The sequence below is a fragment of the Gracilinanus agilis genome, chromosome 3 (genome assembly GCF_016433145.1).
Source record: "Gracilinanus agilis isolate LMUSP501 chromosome 3, AgileGrace, whole genome shotgun sequence".
Classification (NCBI taxonomy): Eukaryota; Metazoa; Chordata; class Mammalia; order Didelphimorphia; family Didelphidae; genus Gracilinanus; species Gracilinanus agilis.
In genome coordinates, this window is record NC_058132.1 from 630144884 (window position 1) to 630153335 (window position 8452).

The window sequence follows — 8452 nt, forward strand, 5'->3', positions numbered from 1 at the left end:
TCTCTCTCTCTCTCCTTCTCTGTTACTCCTCTCCTCATTCTTTGTCTTTTTGTCTCCTTCTCTCTCTCTTTCCCTCCCTGACCCTGACTCTTCTTTCTCTATCTTTCCTCCCTGCCCATTAAACCTCTAATATTTATTGTGAATCACACTCATTTGCCATTTCTCCTAAATGACTTTGTTTTGTAGCTATTGGCACATTTGATGTTTTTTTGGTCTGGACTTTCATTGCTTTCATTGGTGCAGGGAACTCCCAATGAGGACATTCCCTTTACTCATGCAGGTTGGCACATCTTCTTTGCAATTTATAATCTTAGAGAGTTGCCCAAAGCATTGAGAAATTAAATGATTTGCCTGAGGTCACACAGCCAGGATGTATCAGAGATAGCGCCTGAACCCAGATTTTCTTGACTTTAAGATTAGTGCTCTGTCCATTATACAATGGTAATTCTCAGATTATATATTCCTGGAAGCAGATGACTAATTTCCTGAGTCAGAAAAAAAAGAGTATCTAGAGGTAAAATTCCTTTAAGAGAAAGTTATATTTCTTGTGTCCATATTAGATCTTTTAAGAAGATTGGAATCTTCCTTCTTGATTTTATGAATCTATGATGCCTTAAGATCTTGATCATTGAGAACCATTTTGGGCCCTGAGGTAATTCCATAGTACACAGAATTCTGGTCTAGAATCAAGAAGTATCATCTTCCTGAGTTCAAATCTGTCCTCAGATACTTCTAAACTGGGCAAGTAATTTAACCATGTTTGCCTTAGTTTCTTTCTCTCTGTAAAATGAGTTGGAGAAGGAAATGACAAACCACTCCAGTATCTTTGCCAAGAAAACCCCAAATGGGATCATGGAGAGTCAGATAAAACTGAAAGGGACTGAACAATAATTGAGAACTATTGGTCAAATTCAGGAGGAAAGAATTTATAAGTATATGTGTAATATTTTGTACTTGAGTTGAAAAAGCCAACTGTATAAGTAGAGGTGATTAGACAATAGTTTAGAGGAGAGGGTTTAAGAATGTCTGCTTGGTATGACTAAGCATAGTGAAATGATAGCAATATGGTGTAAGAGTCCTGTTATTTTAGATGGCTACGGGTTGGTTACAATGACAGATAACCAACCTGCTTGGCTATACTGTCGCTATATGACCTCTGAAGTCACTTCCACTTCTGAATTTTTATGATTCCATATTTTCAGAACCATAAGACAAAGTTACATGAGTTTTGGGCTCAGTATTGCACCTAAATAGCTGTCAGAGTTATTATCATTATTATCTAGTCTTGGGTCTTCTAAAGTATTGTATAACATCACCATGAATGATAGCAGGCAAGAGTAAGCAGTTAATTGATTAAAACAGATTTAGCTCTTCACAGTTGCAGTAGCACTTCCAACTAGGAGCCATGATATGTTAGTTGGGAAAACCATGAGCTTGCATATGAGGTAAGAATTAAAATGGAAAGCTATAGGGTTCTGGTCTGGGAAAGTTAAGGATGCTTCCTCAAGGATGCTGTAGTGGGTAGAGTGTCCACTCTTGTCAGAAAACTGGGCTTCTTTGAGTTCATCCTTTGTTTTCGGAGAGGTCCAATGACACCATGGGATGATGCCTTGACTTGTTCATGAATTGGACTTAAGTGAAGCAGAATTCCACAAAGTTGTTGGCTCACTATTTCTTCAGTCATTGAAATCCAAGATGAAAATTAAGATTTCTCCTTCATGGAAGGAAATGAGTGAAATGGGTGATAGCTAGAATAAAGCATTCATTTGTTTCTAACATATATACATATACATATACATATACATGTATATATTTATATAAAACCCTTATTGTCTGTCTTAGAATCAATGCTAAGTATTAGAGGGCAGGTAGATGGCTCAGTGAATTGAGAGCTGGGCTAGGAGATGGGAGGACCTAAGTTCAAATATTGATTCCAAGATGGAAGTTAAGGATTAAAAAAAAATACTAAGTATTGATTCCATGGCAGAAAGAGCAGTAAGGGGTAGGCAAATGGGGTTAAGTGACTTGCCCAGGGTCACACAGCCAGGAAATATCTGAGGCCAGGTTTCAACTAAGCTGGAAGATATCTAAAAATGTGGATCCTGTTAGTTTCACCTAACTTTATTTAAATGCCAATCAAAGAAGATCTTTAGGTTTAAGGCTCAGTGTGCAGACTTTATTCAGTTCTTGGGGTCTTTCCTTGAGAAAGATTGACTGATGCTTTTTTAGTGCGGAGGTGAGGTTATGACTCCTATACCACACTTTGCCAGGGAGTTAACAAGAGCCAATAGAATCCTCCAAGCTAAGATTGTCTCTTCTGTAGATTGCTATTTATCTGATGCTGATGTGAGGTCCCAGACAATGATCTGTCTTGACTTTTGGGGTTCCTGTGACTCCAGTTTAATTCCTGATTGTTAGCTGCTGTCCTCTAAAGCCCACTTTTTGAACTATGCTTGAAAAGTTTTCCATAGGAGCTGTATGAAGACGGGGTATTTGACTTTACTCCACAAATCTTTTCTGATTGTCTTTTAAATGAATCTAGGTAAAACAGGCAAGGTTTATATTGCTGTCCTCATTATACATCTCTTCTAGAAACAAAAGTGCTGATTTTCTCTTTATATCCAGGGGTATGCTAAAACCACTCCCAGGAGCCTGATTGTTAAATTTTCAACATAAAAATTTACATCTTGGAAATCAGCAAATGTTATAAGTCTAGGCTCAATTTATTGTTTTGTTGATTGTCTACACTTAAGTGGATAGTGTGTGAGGCAACTCTGTGAACAGAGTGAAGGGTCTGCAGTCAGAAAGATTCATCTTCCACATTCCATGTTCAAATCTGGCCACAGACACTTTCTAGTTGTATGACCCTGGGTAAGACACTTAACCCTGTTGGCCTCAGTTTTCTCATCTGTAAAATAAACTGGAGAAGGAAAGGATGAACCACTCCAGTATCTTTGCCAAGAAAACCTCAAATGGAGTCAGGAAGAGTCAGACAGGACTGAAATGTCTGAACAACAACAACTACCCTTAAGAAAAAGAATTTCTCAACGCTATCAATAATCATATGAAAAAATGTTCCAAATCACTCTTGCTCAGAGAAATGCAAATTAAAACAACTCTGAGGTACCACCCTACACCTATCAGATTGGCCAATCTGACAGTAAAGGAAAAAATTAAATGTTGGAAGAGATGTGGCAAAATTGGGACACTGATTCATTGTTGGTGGAGCTGTGAATGGAACCAACCATTCTGGAAGGCAATTTGGAATTATGCCCAAAGGACTTTAAAACAATGTGTACTTTTGATCCAGCAATACCACTAGTAGGCCTATATCCCAAAGAGATTTAAAAAAACTGTAAGGGACCTAGTTGTACAAAAACATTTGTAGCTGCTCTTTTTGTGGTGGCAAATAATTGGGAATTGAAGGGATATGTCCATCCATTGGGGAATGGCTGAACAAATTGTGGTATATGACAGTGATGGAATATTATTGTGCTAGAAGGATTGATAAACAGGATGATTTCAGAAAGAGCTGCAAAGACCTACATGAATTGATGCAGAGTGAAATAAGCAGAACCAGGAAAATATTATACACAGTAACAGCGAAGGATCAACTGTGATAGACTTAGCTATAATCGGCAATAAAATGATCCAGGACAATTCTTAGGGATTTATAGCAAAGAATGCCAACCACCACCAGAGAAAGAACTGTTAGAGTCAGAATGCAGATGAAAGCATGTGATTTTTCAATTTATTTGGGTTTATGTTTTGGGGTTTTGGTTTTATAAGATTACTCACTTAAAAAAATGAACAAATATGGAAATATGTTTTGCATGATAATCCCAGATCAAATCACCCATCAGCACCAGGAGGGGGAAGGGAAGGAAGGGAGGGAGAAAAATTCTATCATGTAGTTTAGGAAAACTTAGGTGGAAATTTTTGTTTTGAATTTTATTATATTGTTCATTTTTGTAATAATCTTTTAAAACACAAACCCCAAATCATATACCCATATAAACAAATGATGAATCATGTGTTTTTCTTCTGCATTTCTACTCCCACAGTGGAAATTTTTTATTACATGTAATTGTTAAAAAAATAAAAAAAACGTGTATTTCTGCCTTTTAGGAGAGCTGGTTACTAAACATTTATGAGCATACCCCTAAAGAACTTTGTAAATTTATATAGGGCTTTCTCAATAAGGTAGGCTGCCTACTTATGATTTGAGGGTCTTTGGAGATCCTAGAGATTTGTGATAGTGAATAAAATTTTGCCATTATATATTTTTGTTGTTGTTGTTGCATATATGAAGGGCAGTATGATCTCCATTTAAGAGATCTTTGAAAGACAAAAGCCATTGAAAAGGTTCACAGAAGTATCACCATATATTTATAAGTTCCTATAGATTTCCAGAGAAGTGGTGCCAAGAGCCTAGGACTCTGTGGAACATGGAAATCCTGAGGCAGCTTATGGAGAACTGAGTTGCTGGCTAGATGACAAATTTCATGCCCCCCAAATACAGGGAGGTCAATGACAAGGAAAGCATTCTGAGCTAGAGCTGCTTCTTCTGGGTCCTGATTTGCGTTGGAAGGAGTTTGGTCTTTAAGAACCCCTAATTCAGCTGTACCCATACATGGCAAGAGCGCCATTTTAATCTTTGTCAATTACTATGTGTGGGGGAATATCAAGACTGTTGCTTGGACAACAAATGGGGAGGGCATAATAGTGGGAACAGGTACTTGGTGGAAAGCTGGGATACCTGGAAAAACACTGACTTAAGGATTTATCAGACTTAGATTCTTGTCTGATTGTCTGACACAGAAAAATAATTTGCCCAAGGTCAAACCAGCTATTTAATGGTGGAAAAGGGATTAGATGCAGGTGGTCCGATTCTCAGGAAAGAGGTTTTTTTTTAATACAATATCTCACTGCTTCTTGATAAGGAGAAAATAATTAAAGAAGCCAAGGCTTCATAGAGAGAAGGTAAAGATTAAACTCAAGAAAGTTCTTCCCAGGAACGACTTTCCCAGCTTCCTCAGGTATAAAATGAAGGCATTGGACAAGATGATCTATAAGGTCTTTCTAACTCTGTCCATCTAGGATTCTGGGTGAAAAAGACAAATTGTAAGTATTTCGCAGTTTTCTCAAGTGCTGATCTAGGATATGTTTATCTAGGGCTGGTTCACCGGATCAGGTTTCTGAATAAATTAAGATTAGGTTCTGGGTCCAGGACCCCATATCCAGCCCACAAAGTGCTTCCCTCCCCAAACTTGCTATATCCTCTTACCCCTTCCAGTCTACTCTGTACCTCTTCCATTTGGATTTTTGATCACACAGGGGCTGTGGGTAGTACAAGACAGGGATTGGCAATAGGAGAGTCTTTGACAGTCTCTAAAGTCTGCATTTCTTGGCACTTTTCCTAGGATCTGGGAGGAGCTGGATGGGAGAGCTTTTGGTGTTGACCCAGGGTGGCAAAGAACACACGTCCAGCCCTCTCTGTATGACCTCATAAATCTCCTGGTGCCAAAGTCCACAAATGACCCATTTTCAAACATAATATTAAGAAATATACCAGAGAAATAAACTTGGGATCACAAATTTAGAGCTGAAAGGGATAATAGAGGGCAATCAGGTAATAAAAGACAATTGTCTAATATAATCCTCTCATTCTGCATAGGGAGAGGCTGAGGTTCAGAGGTGAACTAACTTGTCCAAAGTCACCCAGAAGTTTTGAAGCAAAGTCTTCTGACTCTTACATTTTAAGCTGTTTTCACCATACGCATCATGGTGGTCTCCCATGTAACTACAAGGAAGTGTCTGAACCTTCCATGTTGAGCTTCTTGGGATGGATTTTCTTGGGTCAGATTCTACCTTTGCATGAAATTATTTTCTCCCTTATCTAGAAGCAGTGAGATATTGTGTAAAAAATAATCACTTGTCTGAGAGTTAGACCACCTGTATTCTAATCTTTATTCCACCATTAAATAGACTGACCTTGAGCAATTTGCTTCACTTAATCAGTCAGCCAAATGGCATTTATTAAATGCTTATTATGAGCCAGGACCTGCACTAAAGTCTGGGGATATGAAGAAAAGCCAGAAGAGTGCCGGGGCTCAAGGAACTTAGATTCTAACGGAGGAGACTATATGTAAATAATGGGATACATACAAAAACTATACAGAATAGGGGGAAAGGAATCATGAAATAGTGTCTGGACTGGGGGTGAGGGTGCAGGAAAGTCCTGAAGAAATTTGGATTTTAACTGAGTCTTAAGGGAATCCAGGGAAACTAAGGGAAGAGGTGAAGAGGGAGAGCAATCCAGTGAGGCAAAGAAATGGTGGGCTGTCAATGAGGAAGAGCAAGGAGGTCAGTGTAGCTGGATCATAGACTATGTGGGAGGTAAGAAAAGGAAAGTAAGTGGCCAGATTGTGAAGACTTTAAGTGCCAAACAGGAGAACTCTGGCCTTAGTTTCTTCTCTTGTAGAATGAGGAGTTTGATGAATTGATCTTGGACATTATTATTGCTGTCTCTAATTTTATGATTCTAGTGCCTTCACTCTGTATAGTCTCAATCTTGTTACCACCTTTCAGCTGGATATTTTTCTTTTAAACTCTCATGGCATGAAAGGGCTTTTCCATGGCATTTGGCTCTTGTTTGGATGCTCTCTTTCATTGTTTTTTTTTGTATGCCAGTCTTGATCCCCCAACTTTTAAATACTGTTGGGCACGAACCATGAAGGCTTTCAGAGTTCTCCATAATCAAGCTTTATCCTAGCCAGAGCTCATGCTATCCCCTATCCCAGTACTTTATTCTTTTGCAAACTAAATAGCTCCCCTCTCTCTACTTGCTGTTCAGTCATTTTTAGTCACCTCCCATTCTTCTTGACCCCATCGGGGGATTTTCTTGGCAAAGTTATTGGAATGGTTGGCCACTTCCTTCTCCAGTTAATTTTACAGATGAGAAAACTGAGGCCAACAGGGTTAAGTGACTTGCCCAGAGCCACATAACAAGTAAGTGTCTGAGGCCAGATTTGAACTCAGGAAGATTCATCTTCCAGACTCAAGCCCTGGCGCTCTAACCATTGAGCCAGCTAGCTGTTCTGTTTAGCATCCCCTGAACATGCGCTGCGATGTCTTGCCTCTGCAATTTTCTCTGTGATGGCTGAGAGTCAGAATCTGAAGGGATGTTGACAGGCTAGAGCCCTGGGCTGAATCTAAGAAGATAAAACTTAATAGGGCTAAATGTTTAGGTTCAAAACAAACACTTTCACATCTAGGTAGAGACATGGCAGAGAGTTGTTTCTTATGTAATCCCCTGCCTTCTGCTTGGACTTTACACAATGCTCTACTTAGTTTAATAAATGTTTGTTTTAGAAATAAAAACAGGAGACAATTTTGTTCAGTGAGAAAAACAAAACGAGACAAAACATTGCCTTGGAGTCGACAAGACTTAATTAATATGTCCTACCTCTGGTGACCTTGGGCAAAGTGGCTGAACCTAACTGGACCTCCATCTCCTTCCCAAATGGCTTTTGAGATGGTCCAAATGGCTTTTGAGTCCCTTCTCAGCGTTGAGTCCAAGATTCTGGGATCTCCTTTCTCCCAGTATTCTGCAGAATCCCAAGTAGCCCCCTGCTGAGGAATCCTTAAATGCTGGTTGATCGATCGACTAACTAGATACCAAGCTGATTAAGTACCGAATTATGTTTTTCACTTCAAGGGCAGGAAAGCATTTAGTGGGAAGCCCGTCTAATGGAAAAATATGGAGATCTCGATTTTCTCTACCTCCTGGGAAGGGGCACACGAGGACGAGTCCACTTCGACAGATTTCTAAAGTAACAAGCCAGAAGTATTTTAATAACATGAAATTTCAGTCCACATCCTGCGTAACCCCGTGAGAGAATTTCTGTAATGTGATGAAGCCTGTTATTCGTGACCCAGAGTTCAACATTCTGTAGTAACTTGGGGCCTACAAGATACTTCTAATCTCACAAAATGTGAGTATGGCAGTTATGCTTTTATCCACAAATTGGTTTTGTATCTGAAATTGTAGCAACCACCTGATAGTACAGAAAGGGGGGAAAAAAAATCCCCGGTGAGACAGAAAGTCTATTTTTGAAAGCAAAGCAGTTGGTTCCCATCTTGGAAGCCTTTGTCTTGGTTTTAAGCGGGTGTTTGTCCTTATTTTAGAATGTGGTATTTTCAAAACATGGCCCCAGAAGCCAGCCTTCAGACTCTCTGCTCCTCTGGCCTTTATTCACACATAAGCTTTCACAACCAACTGGCTTGGAAGGTGGGCTTTAACGAGAACTCACTTCATTATCGTTTCTGCTGTCTAAGCAAGAAAAACTGGGATGAGGCTCAGCAGAAGGCTGAGAAAAACACAAAATCCTCAGGATAATAGAAACATTTCTCAAATCTTTTTCCTTGCTAATGAGTATTCTAATGACTT